Raw genomic sequence first — 16,777 nt, forward strand, 5'->3', positions numbered from 1 at the left:
TTGGATTGTTTGTTTCTTTGCTGTTGAGTTTGATAAGTTCTTTATAGATCTTGGAAACTAGCCCTTTATCTGATACGGCATTTGCAAATATCTTCTCCCATTCTGTAGGTTGTCTTTCCGTAGGACTGTTTCTTTTGCTGTGCAGAAGCTTCTTATCCCGATTAAGTCCCAACAGTTCATTTTTGCTTTTGTTTCCCTTGACTTCATAGATATATCTTGCAAGAAGTTGCTGTGGCCAAGTTCAAAAAGAGTGTTGCCTATGTTCTCTTTTAGGATTTTGATGGATTCTTGTCTCTCATTTAGAACTTTCATCCATTTTGAGTTTTTGTATGGTTTAAGAGAATGGTCTAGTTCCATTCTTCTGCATATGGATGTCCAAATTTCCCAGGACCATTTATTGAAGAGACTGTCCTTTTTCCAGTGGATAGTCTTTTCCTGCTTTGTCAAATATTAGTTGACCATGGAGTTGAGGGCCCATTTCTGGGTTCTCTCTTCTGTTCCATTGATCTATATGTCTGTTTTTCTGCCAGTACCACACTGTCTTGATGACTACAGTTTTGTAGTACAATCTGAAATCTGGCATTGTGATTTCCCCCGGCTCTGGTTTTCTTTTTCAATATTCCTCTGGCTATTTGGGGTCTTTTCTGATTCCACACAAATCTTAAGATGAATTATTCCAACTCTCTGAAGAAAGTCCATGGTATTTTGATAGGGATTGCATTGAATGTATAAATTGCCCTGGGTACCATTGACATTTTCACAATATTAATTCTTCCAATCCATGAGCATGGAATATTTTTCCATCTCTTTGTGTCTTTCTCAATTTCTTTCAGAAGTGTTCTGTAGTTTTTAGGGTATAGATCCTTTACCCCTTTGGTTAGGTTTCTTCCTGGGTATCTTATTGTAAATGGGATTGGGTGCAATTGTAAATGGGATTGACTCCTTAATTTATCTTTCTTCAGTTTCATTGTTAGTGTAGAGAAATGCCACTGATTTCTGGGCATTGATTTTTGTATCCTGCCACATTGCCGAATTGCTGTATGAATTCTAGCAATCTTGGGGTGGAGTCTTTCAGGTTTTTTTTATTTTATTTATTTTATTTATTTTTATTTTTATTTTATTTTTTTACTTTTTTTTTCTTTCAGGTTTTTTACATACAGTATCATGTCATCTACAAAGAAGGAGAGTTTGACTTCTTTGCCAATTCGAATGCCTTTTATTTCTTTTTGTTGTCTGATTGCTGAGGCTAGGACTTCTAGTACTATGTTGAACAGCAGTGGTGAGAGTGGACATCCCTGTCGTGTTCCTGATCTTAGAGGAATGGCTCTTAGTTTTTCCCCACTGAGAATGATATTTGCTGTGGGCTTTTCGTAGATGGCTTTTAAGATGCTGAGGAATGTTCCCTCTATCCCTACACTCTGAAGAGATTTGGTCAGGAATGGATGCTGTATTTTGTCAAATGCTTTCTCTGCATCTATTGAGAGGATCATATGGTTCTTGTTTTTTCTCTTGTTGATATGACCTATCATGTTGATTCTTTTACGAGTGTTGAACCAACCTTGTATCCTGGGGATAAATCCCACTTGGTCATGGTGAATAATCTTCTTAATATATTGTTAGATCCTATTGGCTAGTAACTTGTTGAGAATTTTTGCATCTGTGTTCATCAGGGGTATTGTTCTATAATTCTCCTTTTTGGTGGGGGGGTCTTTGGTTTTGGAATTAAGTTATGCTGGCCTCATAAAATGAGTTTGGAAGTATTCCATCTCTTTCTATCTTTCATAACAGCTTTAGTTGAATAGGTATTATTTCTTCTTTAAATGTTTGATAGAATTCCCCTGGCAGGCCACCCGGTCCTGGACTTTTGTGTCTTGGGAGATTTTTGATAACTGCTTCAATTTCCTCGTTGGTTATTGGCCTGTTCAAGTTTTCTATTTCTTCGTGTTCCAGTTTTGGTAATCTCTGGTTTTCCAGAAATACATCCATTTCTTCTAGATTGCCTAATTTATTGGTGGATAGCTGCTTATAATATGTTTTTAAAATCCTTTGTATTTCCTTGGTATTCGTTTTGATCTCTCCTCTTTCATTCATGATTTTATTAATTTGAATCTTTTTTTTTTCTTTTTAATAAGGCTGGCTAATGGTTTATCTATCTTATTGATTCTTTCAAAGAACCAACTCCTGGTTTGTTGATCTGTTCCACAGTTCTTCTGGTCTCTATTTCATTGAGTTCTGCTCAAATCTTTTTTATCTTCTTCTGCTTATTGTAGGCTTTATTTGCTATCCTTTCTCCAGCTTTTTTGGTGTGGGGTTAGCTTGTGTATTTGAGTTTTTTCCAATTTTTTGAGCGATGCTTTTATTGTGACGTATTTCCCTCTTAGGACTGCTTTTGCTGTATACCAAGATTTTGAACAGTTGTATCTTCATTTTCATTAGCTTCTGTGAATCTTTTTAATTCTTCTCTAATCTCCAGGTTGACCCTTTCCTCTTTTAGCAGGATGGTCTTTAACCTCCACGTGTTTGAATTTCTTCCAAATTTCTTCTTGTGACTGAGTTCTAGTTTCAAAGCATTGTGGTCTGAAAATATGCGGGGACAATCCCAATCTTTAGGTATCGGTTGAGACCTGATTTTTTTTTTTTGAGACCTTATTTGTGACCCAGTATGTGGTCTATTCTGGAGAAAGTTCCATGTGCACTTGAGAGGAATGTGTATTCAGTTGCATTTGGAAGGAAAATTCTGTATATATCTACACTCTGAAAAATTATTGAGGGTGCCATAGAGCTTTTGTTTATTTGTTGTATCTATTGAGATTTACCTTCTTAGAAATTAAAATATTTATTAATTCACTTAAATTAGCACAAATAAATTCATTACCTATTACAAAAATAAAATTTTAATTAAAAAATCACATTTTTCATAACCAAATAAGAAGAGTAACATTGTTCTAATTTTTTTCCCAACTCTCTTTAATATCTGGCTTAATAGAAGGCAGTTGTATTCTCAGATTGGCTTCTAAACTCAGAATACAGTCTTACACATTAAATTAGTTCTAGAATGCTCTAATGTACAATTGTGAAAGAATGTGAGTACAAAAGACATTATTTGTCAATCAATCTTAGTATTGATTTAAAAATAGTTTCAGCCTCACTGACCCTGGTGTTGAAGGCTGGAAACATACTCCTTAAGCTAATTTTAAATGAAGGAAGAAGGGGGTTATAGTTTGAGGACCATCAGAGAGCTGGCAGGCAGTGTCAGGGACTGGAAGTTAGGGCCATGGTTCTACAATTAGAGCCCTGATACTACCACTGACTTACTAGCCATGCTACCTTGGAGAACTTATTTATGCCTCAGTTTTTCCATCTTTAAAATAACATCCTTAATAGGATTTGCCTCTAATGGCTGTTGTGAAGCTCAGTGAGATAATGTAGGCAAAGTGTTTAGCTAACAATAAGTGTTTAATATTCGCTTTGTTTCTTTGGTTTTTATTACTATTAAGGTGCCAATCCATTATGAACCTCAGTTTCCTCGTCTGCCAAATGAGACCTGTCTGGATGGTCATGAAGGTCTTACCCAGCTTTAACATTCTGTGATTTTGCTCCAAAGTCTTCCTTTCCCACATTAGAGATGGGTATAGGGTGAAGGTATATACAATTTTAAGAAAAGCACTTAATTTTTTTTTGATTTTGATAATTAACCATTCTCCCATCCCCTTTTCCCCCTGACATAAATCTATTAAAAACTTTCAAAGGCTTTAAGAATAAAACTTGGTGAAAAAAAATTGTTGTTTCCTTGAGAAAAATTAAATTTAGCCCTTTCAGTTGGAGTCAATATAGATATCAGAGCAAAAAGAAATTTGAAAGTTTGTTTCCAGGTCCCATGGTGGTTTCAGGTCCAAGTTATAATAAAGTTTATCTCATGTCTAAATTTAATTGAAAGGTAAATGAAACTATTTTGAGAGATGTTGCTGACTCCTCAGTTTATGAAATACACAGAGTAGGTAATGACCTTTTAAATGGAAAAGGAACATAAGGACCCTGGATTCATAGAGCAGGGATAGAAGAGAAAAAAACAGAGATGAAAAAAACATATTGAAAGGCAAACGTTAGACCTGCAGTTTGATTGAGGACCCAGATCAAAATAAATCAATACAAATGCTTTGGTGTATTTTTTTCTCCATTTTCACTTAAGTAGTAGTCTCTAATACAATGACAAGCAGGCACAAAGCATATTAGAAAGGAAATAAGACAAATGGTCTCAGAAGTAATAGGAAGTGTAGCACATGTTGCATGCTTAGTTTAAATATACTGGAGCCTTGTTACAAGAGTCCTGTGGGAAGACATGAGGATTTGCATATAAAGACTTTATTGCAAGGGGATCCTTTGAGGAAATCTTGAGAACACCATAGCTAAAACACTATTGCTTGTCATGGCTCTCAGGGACAGTATAATAGCAAGGCTTGACTTTGGTGTGGAAATGTGCTAGGATCCAAATCATAGAAACTTATATTGATAACAAGAAATAATATCATGATGACAAACATAATGGGATAATGCTAAAATCATACATTTAGAAATGACTATCAGGATAGCAACTTTAGAGATTGTAGATAGCTATTTACCTGATATGAAATCATATTGGTAATTTTGATACTACTGACATTACTAGAGTGGTACTTAATGTCAACTTTTCCATCAAAAGCTGTTTGACACAATAATGAAAAACATAAGGTCTTGCAGGGTAAGGAATGAGCTCAGATTGAACCAGCAAACCATTTCTGACAGAGATGTGTTTGTGCTCAAAATAAAAGGATAATAACTATAATTAGATAAAATAAGAACTCTTTTACTTGTAATCACTGAAAAAATGAATAATATTTTTCATCTTTTAAAAAATATGTAGATATGAAAGAGCCAAATCTGTTATTTTGCCCTTTGCAACCTGCAATGATTATCTCTTGACCTTATCCTATATGGAACTAGAAGTTAGCCACTTGCAATTTGTTTTTGTTTTTTTTTTTTTTAATTTTTATTTATTTATGATAGGCACACAGTGAGAGAGAGAGAGGCAGAGACACAGGCAGAGGGAGAAGCAGGCTCCATGCACCGGGAGCCTGACGTGGGATTTGATCCTGGGTCTCCAGGATCGCGCCCTGGGCCAAAGGCAGGCGCTAAACCACTGCGCCACCCAGGGATCCCCACCACTTGCAATTTGTTTCCTTGTCAAAGCTGTTATCTGCCTGAGTCTCTCATCTATCCCCAAAAGTATATGGAAAGAGTGCTGATGGCAGAGGGTCACAAGTACACCCCATGGGTCCCTCTTTTTGTGTTAAGCAAATATATTCCCAATTCTGCCCCCACACAACTCTCCTAAACTGGAGACACTCAACTCTGACCTATCCTTTTCAGAGAGCTGGGAAGTGGTTTTGTGGTTACATGGTGCTATGACAGGTATGAGACACTGATAGCTGTGTCTGGGAGAAGGCGTCCAGACAAGGGCCCATCAAAATGGCAAGAGGGAATGAATAGCAAGAGAAGTAACATCTTTTCTCTCCAGAGGACTCAGTGAATTGACCAGTGGGAAGACAGACCTCTATTGATGCAATTAGAAGGTGCCTAGCATCCTTTTGGACACACTTTTGGTGCTTGAGCATCCTTTTGGTGCTTAAAAAATAGTTTGATTGAAGCCCTCAGTCAAGTACACTGAGCAGGACACATATATGTAATATATTTCTTTGATGATTAATTCAGAGAAAAGACTACAAACTGGTTTCTTTTCTTTATTTATACAGTAGGCAATCTGCTTCGGAAAGTATGACATTTAAATTCCAGTTCTGTCTGTCCTTTGTGATAACTGGCACTTTAGCAAAACTCTACTGAAATAGGAAGGGTGGTATGTTCACTTTCTTAAAACTGCTGGAGAGAACTTAGGAGTGTCCTATATTGACTTCAGTATGGATTTGTGGAAGTATCTCAACTTCTCTGTTATTTTTCATATTTCAAAATTAGATGCTTTCCTATGGGAGATATTTCCAGTGCTTAGCTCACTTATATCTAGTTCTTTTCACCATTTGGGTATGTGAAAGGTTTGCATTTTCCAACTTGTTTTGCAGTTCAGTAGGACCATGAAACCAATATTGGCCAACGAGTCATGGGTAGAAGTAAAGTGTGTCATTTCTAATCAGAACATTTCATTAATAGTGGAAGACCTCTAGCATTCTTTTGCCTGTGTTGCTGCAACTAGGAATGTTCCAGATGGAGCTTCCATAATCCTGGGTACTAGTGAGAAGCTATAGAACAGAGCTCCTTCCCCACCTTCACCTGTGCCGTCGTCAGTGCCAGCTGGATATATAATGTGAGCAAAGAATAAAGTTTTGTTTCAAATCTCTAGGATATAAATATCAGTTGTCACCATAGTATAACTTAATCTGATTGATACATGCCAATTGCTTGATTCTTCAACTAAAGGATTATTTCATTAGTTTTTAATTTTTTTTTTTGATAGGCCCCTGGTTCTTAGGCTTTAGAATGCATCAGAATCACATCCTGCTTGTTTGATTTGCAGATTCCTGGGCCTTACTTCCAGAGGGTCAGACCTGATATGTCTCCCTGAATTCTAGGAATCTGCTTTTTAAAACTAACAAACAAACAAAACGCAGGGTTTTTAAATTATTCTGATTCAGGAGGGAGGACCACACTTCAAGAAATGTTGTAAATCTGTATCATGCTATAAAGACTCTAGCTGTTATTTCTCAAGTTCTCCTACTCAAATATGTTCAGATATTAGTAAAAGGTTAAAGGCATTTAGGGTAGGAATAAGCATAACGAGTATAAAGTTCACCAGCTCTCTTTTAAGGCTGCATGAAGTAAAGATAAAGTGAAGACACAGGAGTAGTGATTAATAGATCCAAATACTTTCTTTTTTTTTTTTAATAAAATAATTTTTTATTGGTGTTCAAATACTTTCTAAATGAGAATTCTAAAGATTGTAAATCATTTGAAAATTGAAGTGATGACCTGGAAAACAAGTCAAAATTAAGAAATATAAAGTAAGAAATGGATTTGAAGAAGGGAAAATAGAAAGCATTGAGATAACTCCCTCGTAGTTGATTTGGGAGGGAGATGGAGAGTAGGAGCCAGAGGGATGTTAGACTCTATATTAAAGGGCCAGAGAAGGAGAAGGTTGTGTTTAGCTCCACTTGTGGGCTTTGTTCTGTATCTAGAATTCTGAGATTGACTCAATGTCTTGATATAGTACTGTCATTTACTAAGGTTGTGGGTTTCTATGGCTCTCCTGTATATATGCACAATGCATGTGTTAATAAACTTCTGTTTATTTTCTTCTTGTTGATGTATCTTTTGTCAGTCTAACTTACAGAGCTCTAAGATGGGATTTTTTCCTTTCCCTAAAACAAGATGTCCTATTTTTTTGTGCCATAATTTTAATGATTTTTTATGTACTTGAGAGAGAGAGCATGAGCAGGGTGAGAGGCAGAGGGAAAAGCAGACACACTGCTGAGCAGATAGTCTGATGCTGTGTGGGGCTGGATCCCAAGACCCAGGGATCATGACCTGAGCTGAAGGCAGATGCTTAACCAACTGAGCCACTCAACTGAGCCCTTTAATCTCAATGATTTTTAACCCATATAATTTAGAAGGAAAATTTTTGTTTCAAGAGAGAAAAAAACAAGTTAACCTAGAATATGCAGAAAAAAAAAGTGATTGCACAGATGTGTCGTGTGTGCATGCATGTTTAAATGTCATATACTTAAAGTCCAGGGGTATTTGAGTTCAGGTATGACTAGAGTTATATACTCAGTGCTGAAGAATCTGTTTTCCTTAGTCCTGCTTTCTTCTCGGTTGTTTTTCTCCATTAGATTCTCCTTAAGTGATGGTAAATATTCTCTTGACTTGCGTTCTTCTAGATTAGCAAAATCAGTGGAAGGAGAGTACCAATTTCTCTGGAATTCTAGCAGAAGTCTTGGGCTGATGTCTGTTAGCTCTGACTGGCCTATTTTGAGTCCTATTCCATCCTTGAATCAGTTACTGTGAACAGTCAGGTGGATTATGCTAACTGACCAGGTCTTGGCTATGTACCCACTCCTCAGTATTGAAGGTGGGGTGAATTTCACCTGAACCATATGAAAAAAGACTAGGGAAGGGAGTGGTTCCCCAAAGGAAAATCAGAATATTCTTACCAGAAAAGGGAAAAATAGAAGACAAAACTCCAAACTGTCCACAGCAGAAGGTATACTAAAATCTCCTGCTTAAGAGTGAAATTTGAGGTTTTTAGGTTCTAATAAATAGCCAAGAGAGGATAAGAATTGGATTTACTTCTTTCTCACCACTTTATTAACCAGTCCATATAGGAAGTGAAAAAAAAAAATGCAGTTCTCAGGAGTAACATCCTTTATTTGACCTGATTTAGGAATCCTGAGAGAATTTGCATAATAGGATTAATGTTGCTTCTTATTACATAGGCTGAAGCTCTTCAGGATTTCTATTATAAACTTCTACTTTACTCTAATATCTATAGGGAAGGAAAACTTTTTGCTTATTCCCTGCTAGGTTTTTTGGTTGATCTAATACTTAAATTGACATGAGACAGAGTAACAGGAGAAAATTTAATTTTGAATGTATGAGTTCATAAAAATATGACACTCAAGTAAGTAGCTTAGAAAGGCAACTTTTATACTTTTTAAAGAAACAATTATTTGTGAAGAATTGACCAAGAGATTTGGATTTGGAGTAACAAATTAATGAAAAAGTAACAAGATTTGTTTATGCAGCCTTCTCGGCCCTGAATTCCTTATCTTTAGCAATAAAGATAACTTCTATCCTTCAGGTACAGGGACAGTACCCTTCACATGGGAATATATTTCCTGCTTTTGGGAGGCAAAAGAAGGTCAGAGTGTCTTTCTTGCACCAGGTGTTTAAGTAACTTGAATTAAAAATGATCAACGTGCCAAAGTGGCATATTCTGACGTGACATATTTTGCTTCTCCTCATATCCAAACTTGTCATTTTTGCCAATGAGACATAAATTGTCCTACGCAGAGTTCATCATGTATTTCATTTTTTTTTATGTCATGCAAGATTCTTCACTGTTTTTTATAATTAAAGGCAGCTTTCATTGTTTCATTATTGTTTTTAAAGATGTAATTTACCTTTATATTGAGGAAATTCCACTGAAAATAAAAACTCTACGGAAATTTTCTTTGACAGAATCTTTTACAGTCTTAAGTGTAATATTAATAAAGTGGGCTCTGGTTAAACCCCAGCCCCCACTGAATGAATTGGGTGACCTTGGGTGAGTTACTTAGCCTCAAGTGTAAAATGGAGTAAGATGAGAACCTGTCTCCTAGAGTTGCATGAGGATTAAAAAAGTGAATGCATGTAAAGACCTTAGACTAGTGTCTGGCATATTGTTAGAATTTGATAGATATTAATTATTCTAACCTTTTAGATGTAGATGACCTGAATTGTTAATTCCTTTCACACAATTCTTTGATAATTTTATGTGCAGGTTTTGGAACTGCTGGTTTGAGATTTGCAACCTAAATATTTCTTACCCCATTCTTTATAAAAAATTCCACACTGGGATGAAGTTTGAAGTGAAACAAATTCTAACTTCCAAATGGTTATAGTTATCATGAAAAAGAAAAATAACCAAAAAATTGTTTTTTAAAAAAAGCAGTTAACTCTTCATTATTGACAAAAATAAAAAACCAGGCATTTAAACACATAAGCAATTGGAGAAACTGATTAACGTACTTAAGATACAAAATATTCAGAAGCATGTGGGTGATGTAGTTTGTTCAGTTTTGGACTCTTGGTTTTGGCTGGGTTCATGATCCTCTGGGTCCTGGGATCCAGCCCTGCTTTGCGCTCCATGCTCAGCTTGGAATCTGCTTGATTTTCTCTCTCGTTCTGCTTCTCCCCAACCCTACACATTCTCTCCCTCTCTTTCAAATGAATACATTAATCTTTAAAAAGAAAGATACAAAACTTTCAAAGGTATACATATTGTAAACTTCTCATGTAAATAATTACTCTCAAGGGGGAAGAGATGAAGGAGGAAAAAGAGTAGGAGAGACTATATGCCAGATTGGGGCCTGGTTAATTGTATGTTGATCTCTTCTTCATCTCAGATTCTACTCTTTGGTGTTTCTGATCCCAGGTTTGTGATCTGATGACTTCTTCGTATCTTCCTTTTCTGGCTTCATGATGCTGAACTGCTTCTGAATCTGATTTGCTCTGACATAACACTTCAGGCATGTACCCCAAAGTGGATGTTTCAACCTAGGATCCAGTCCTGCTGAAACAAGGAGCACATTTGGTGAGTTCAGAGAAGGAAAAAAATTCCTTTTTGAGTTGTTTAACTAAATTGAGCTTTCAGTCCAAGAGAGTGGTAGGCCTGATATTTCCATTAGCAAATAATTTCAATAGACCAGTGAAAATATTGCAGTTTAAGAATTCATCTGATATCAGCACAGCATCACAATTAATAAGACCATCCTTCAGTTGGTTAGTTTAGTCAAAATATCACTTGTACTGAGTTTTTAACTAAATTGGCCCATGTGGTATTTGCTTTTATCTTTTTTCCTACAAGGTTTTATGCTTGAAATTTGTGGATTTTACCAAGAGAAGTATTTGATATCTTGGCATCAATGACCAGGTTTCTACCAGATCTGTATAAAAGTAGAGCACAACCCAAATAATTTATTAAAGTAAAACAAAATTATTAATGGGTCTCTAACTTTTTATGTGGAAAAGCGATTTATAATATAAGTCAAAATTTAAAGAATGTCTAATGTAATGGGCTTTGCCATCTATTCTTGCTTACTTTACCCTGATTTTCCCCAATTGGCTTTAAAAAGAAAGCTTTTAAAAGTCATTTTTAAGTTTTTTTGTTTTAAAATTATAAAAGTGATAAATGTGGAACACCATGAAGCTATTAGAAGCAACAGACAAGATTTGCACATAATATGACATATCTTAATGTAGTTCTGAATGAAAACAATAAAAATGAAATGAAATATCATAATACCACTTATGTAATTTAAAATACATATATAAAAGCAACAATACATTTTACTACATAGAACAAGGATTTCCTATGGGAAAGGAATGGAAGTAAAAAGATTAAAAAACAAGCAGATAAGAAAGAGGCCTTGTAAGAACAAATAATGACAATGTACATGCTCCTATAGACCAGTAAAAAAAAAAAATAAGTGTAATAAATACTTACTATAAAAGGAAAATACAAACTTAATCCATTAATTTGGTTCTATAAAGTAATCACCGTTGACATTTATCTATTCATTTACAGCCTTTTCCTTTTTCTTTTTTCAAGAGAAAAATCTCTAAGGCTTTCTATATGGTTTTCTGAGGATAAAAAGATATAGACACATTCATAGCAATTTGAAATTTGTACTTAACTATTACCTCTTTTCAGGTAACATACAAGCTGCTTTACTGTTTTATCTGTTTTCACCCCCTCCTAATTTACCATTTTCCCCCTTCTTTCTGTCTTCATGGAGAACATCTGAGTTGAAATGTTCAGGGATGGTTGAATCTTAAGAGAAGGGCCTAGATGATGATAATGATATGAGTGGTATCAGTTTTTAAATGCCATTCATTTAAGTGAGAGAAAGACAAATACCAAATGATTTCACTCAGATGTGGAATTTAAGATACAAAACAAAAGAAACCAAATACAACAAGACGAATAAAAAAAAACAAAACAGACTCTTAAATACAAATAATAAACTGATGGTTGCCAGAGGGGAGGTAGGTTGGGGGATGGGTGAAATAGATAAAAGTGATTAAGAAATACAAATTTCCAGTTATAAGATAAATAATGGAGATGGAAAGTATAGCATATGGAATATAGTCAATAAGGTTGTAATAATGTTTGGTGACAGATGGTGGCTACACTTATTCTGTTGAACACTGGGTAATGTATAGAATAATTTTCTCTTTTTTTAGTAAAGTTGACATTAGTTTCAGGTATGTAAAGTAGTAATTGGACAAGTTTATACATTATGCTAAGCTTATCATAGGTGTAGCTACTGTCTGTCACCATATGTCGACATTACAATATCACTGACTCTGCTTTTTAGTCCCATGAATTATTCATTCTGTAACTGGGAGCCTGTATATTCTACTCCCTTTCACCCATTTTGCATGCATACATAAACATACACACACACCATTTCTTCCTTATCCTTTTTTTTTAAAGATGTTATTTATTTATTCATGAGAGATACAGAGAGACAGAGACACAGGCAGAGGGAGAAGCAGGCTCCGTGTAGGGAGCCTGATGTGGGATTTGATCCTGGGACCCCAGGATCATGCCCTGGGCCAAAGGCAAGTGCCAAACTGCTGAGCCACCCAGGGATTCCCCCCTTCCTTATCCTTTTATCTGTTATTGACCATTTAGGTTGCTTTCCTATGTAGGTTATTGAAAAATAAATATGCACTCCTATGTTTACTGTAGCATTCTTTTCGAATTAGTGCTTGCATTTTCTTTGGGTAAATACCCAATAGTGAAATTACTGGATCATATGTTATTTCTATTTTTAATTTTTTGAGGAACCTCCATACTGTTTTTCACAGCAGCTGCACCAATTTACATTCCTACCAACAGTGGATGAGGGTTCCTTTCTCCCCACATCTTCACCAAAACTTGTTATTTGTGTGTGTGTGTGTGTGTGTGTGTGTGTGTGTGTGTGTGTGTTTAATTTTAGCCGTCTGACTGGTAATATCTCATTGTGGTTTTTATTTGCATTTTCCTGAGGTAAGGAGTGATGTTGAGCATCTTTTCCCATGTGTCTGTTGGCCATAATTATGTCTTCTTTGGAAAAATGACTATTCAGGTCCTCTGACCATTTTAAATTGGATACTATTTTGGTGTTGAGTTGTAGAAGTTCTTTATATATTTTAGGTATTAACCCCTTATCAGATATATCATTTGCAAATATCTTCTCCTATTCAGTAGATTACATTTTTGTTTTGTTGATGGTTTCCTTCACTGTGCAAAAGCTTTTTATTTTGGGGTAGCCCCAATGGTTTATTTTTGCTTTGCTTTCTCTTGCCTTAGGAGATACATAGAAAAATGTTGCTACAATTGATGTCAGAGAGATTACTACCTATGCTCTCTTTTAAGAATTTTATGGTTTCAGTTCTCATACTTAAGTATTTAATCCATTTTGAGTTTATTTTTGTGTATGGCATTAAAAACTGGTTCAGTTTCATTCTTTTACATGTACCTGTCCAGTTTTCCAAGTACCATTTATTGAAGAAACTGTTCTTTTCCCTTTTTTCTTTTTTTTTGTATATATTTTTTTATTGGAGTTCGATTTGCCAACATATGACACCCAGTGCTCATCCTGTTTTTTTTCCATTGTATATTCTTCCCTCCTTTGTCATAGATTAATTGACCATATAATTGTGAATGTATTTCTCTCTCTCTGTTCCATTGATCTATGTATCTATTTTTGTGTTAGTACTATACTGTTTTGAATTACTTCATTTTATAGTTTATCTTGAAATCTGGGATTGTGATACCTCCAGTTTTGTTTTTCTTCTCAATATTGCTTTGGCCATTTCAGGTCTTTTGTGGTCCCATACAAATTTTAGGACTATTTGTTATACTTTTGTGAAAAATACTATTGGTATTTTGATAGGGATTGCCTTAAATCTGCTGATTACTTTGGGTAATATGGACGTTTTAACAATACAAATTCTTCTAATCCATGAGCACGGAATTTTTGTTTGTGTCATCTTCAGTTACTTCCATCAGTGTAATTTATTCTTTTTGGTGCAATTTTAAATGATGCTTTTTAATTATCATTCTGCTGATTCATTATTACAGTATAGAAATGCTATGATTTCTGGTATGATTTTTTATTCTGCCACTTTGCTGAATTCATTTTACTTCTGGTAGATCTTTGGTGGAGTCTCTAGCATTTTTCATGTATATTATAAAGTCATCTGCAATTAGTGACAATTTAACTTCTTTACCAATATGGATGCCTCTTCTTTTTCTTGTCTCCTGTGGCTGGACCTCCAATACTGTGTTGAATAAAAGTGGCAAGAGGGGACTCCCTTCTCTTGTTCTTGATCTTAGAGGAAAAGCTCTCTCTCTCTCTCTCTCTCTTTTTTTTTTTTTTCAATTAAGTAAGACTTAGCTGGGTTTTTCATATGTGGACTTTATTATGTCGAAGTATGTTCCCTCAAAGCCTAGTTTGTTGAGAGTTTTTATCATGAATAGATGCTGAATTTTGTCAAATGATTTTTCTTCATATATTGAGATATGATTTTTATCTTTCCTTTATGTTGATGTATGATGCTGATTGATTTGCAAGTATTGAACCATCCATGTATCTCTGGAGTAAATTTCACAGGATCATGGAGAAGGACCCTTTTAACATATAGTTGAAGGTGGTTTGATAATATTTTGTTGAGGATTTTGGACTGGTATTCATCAGGGATATTGGTCTGTAGTTTTCTTTTTTTTTTTTTGTGGTATCTTTCTGTGGTTTTGGTATTATGGTAATGTTGGCTTTGTAGAATATATTTGGAAACTTTTATTCTATGTTTTGGAATAGTTTGAAGAGTATGGGTGATGAGCCCTGAGGGAGGCACTTGATGGGATGAGCACTGGGTGTTATACTGTATGTTGGCAAATCGAACTTCAAATCGAACTTAAATATTATATAATATTTAATGTATATATTTTTTAAAAAGACAGACACTCCATAAAGAAGAGTGTAGGTATTAACTCTTCTTTCAGTGTTTGGTAGAATTCATTTGTGAATCCATCTGGTCTTGGACTGTTAATTTTTGGTAGTTTTTTGATTACCAGTTTTATTACTAGTAATCTGTCTGTTCCGATTTTCTATTTCTTCCTGATTCAGTTTTGGAAGATTGTATGTTTCTAGGAATTTAATTCATTTCTTCCAGGTTGCCTAATTTGTTGGTATATAAATTTTCATCATATTATCTTATAATCTTTTGTATTTCTATGGTGTCAGTTGTTACTTCTCTCTCATTTCTGGTTTTATTTAATTGAATTTTTTATTTTTCTTTGTTCTTTTTTTTTTCTTCTTGATGATCCAGCTGTATATATAGGAATTTAGTTTTAGTTTATCTTTATTTTTTTTAAGATTTTATTTATTTATTCATGAGAGACAGAGAGACAGATGCAAATGTGAGAGAGAGTCAGAGACACAGGCAGAGGGAGAAACAGGCTCCATGCAGGGAGCCTGATGTGGGACTCGATCCTGGGACTCCAGGATCACACCCTGGGCCAAAAGCAGGCACTAAACTGCTGAGCCACCCAGGGATCCCCTTAGTTTATCTTTTCAAAGAATGAGCTCTTGTTGTCATTGGTGTTTTTTCTGTTTTTTTTTTTTTTTTTTTTTTTTGTCTCTCTGTTTTTTATTTTGCTCTGAACTTTATTATTCCATTTTTCTACTCATCTGGGGCCTTGTTAGTTTTTTTCTAGTTCCTTTAGGTGTAAGTTTGGAGTGCTTATTTGAGCTTTTTATTGATTCTTGGAATAAGCCTATATTGCTATATATTTCGCCCAGAACTGCTTTTGGTGCTTCCCAAAGATTGTAGACCATTGTGCTTTCATTTTCTTTTGTCTCCGTGTATGTTTTGACCTTTTTTGATTGCTTCATTGATCCATTGGTTGTTTAGTATCATTGGTTTAGCCTCCACTTGCTTGTGTTTTTTGCAGTTTTTTTCTTGTAACATTTTTAGTTTTATACCATTGAAATCAGATAAGATGCATGGTAAAGATTTCAATATTCTTAAGTTTATTGAGACCTGTTTTATGACCTAATGTGATCTATTCTGGAGAATGTTCCATGTGCACTTAAAAGGAATGTGTATCCTGTTGGTTTTGGATGGCATCTTCTATACATGTGTTAGATCCATCTGGTTCAGTGTGTCATTCAAAGATACAGCATTCAAAGAGACTTGATTCTCTGCGTGGATGATCTATCTCTGCCTGGTGTTAAAGTCCCCTTCTATTATTGTATTACCATCAGTTTCTCCTTGTTTGTTAATATTTACTTTATGTATTTAGTTGCTCCAGTGTTGGATGTATAGATATTTATAATTGTTATATCCTCTTATTGGATTGATCTCTCTCTCATTATGTAATTCCCTTCTCTGTCTCTTTGTCACAGCTTTTGTTTTAAAATATATTTTGGCTTTTAAAAAAAATGCCATTTGCATGGTAAATGTTTTTCCATTCTTTCCCTTTTACTTTGTATGTGTCTTTGGGGCTGAAGTGGGTCTGTGGTAGGCAGCATATAGACAGGTCTTTTATTTAATTTTAATCCATTCTGCCACTCTGTCTCTGATTTAAGCATTTGGTCTATTTACATTTAAAGTAATTTTGAGATGTATGTACTTATTGCCATTTTGTTATTTGTTCTCTGGTTGTTTTTATAGTTCTTCTTTTGCTCACTCTTTGTGATTGATGAGTTTCTGTCATGCTATATTTGCCTTTCTTTCTCTTTATTTATTGTGTGTGTGTGTGTGTGTGTGTGTGTGTGTGTGTGTATCTATTATAGGTTTGGGATTTGTGGTTACCATGAAGTTCACCTATAACATTCTAAGTATATAGGAATCTATATTAATTTGATGGTCGTATAAGTTCAGACATATTCTAAAGGGAAAAAAATAAGTTATCCTTTTTTTTACTTCCTCTTCCATGTTTTATGTTGTCATATTTTACATCTTTTTATTTCATGATTTT

This window comes from Canis lupus, chromosome 34 (assembly GCF_011100685.1).
Source record: "Canis lupus familiaris isolate Mischka breed German Shepherd chromosome 34, alternate assembly UU_Cfam_GSD_1.0, whole genome shotgun sequence".
NCBI lineage: Eukaryota > Metazoa > Chordata > Mammalia > Carnivora > Canidae > Canis > Canis lupus.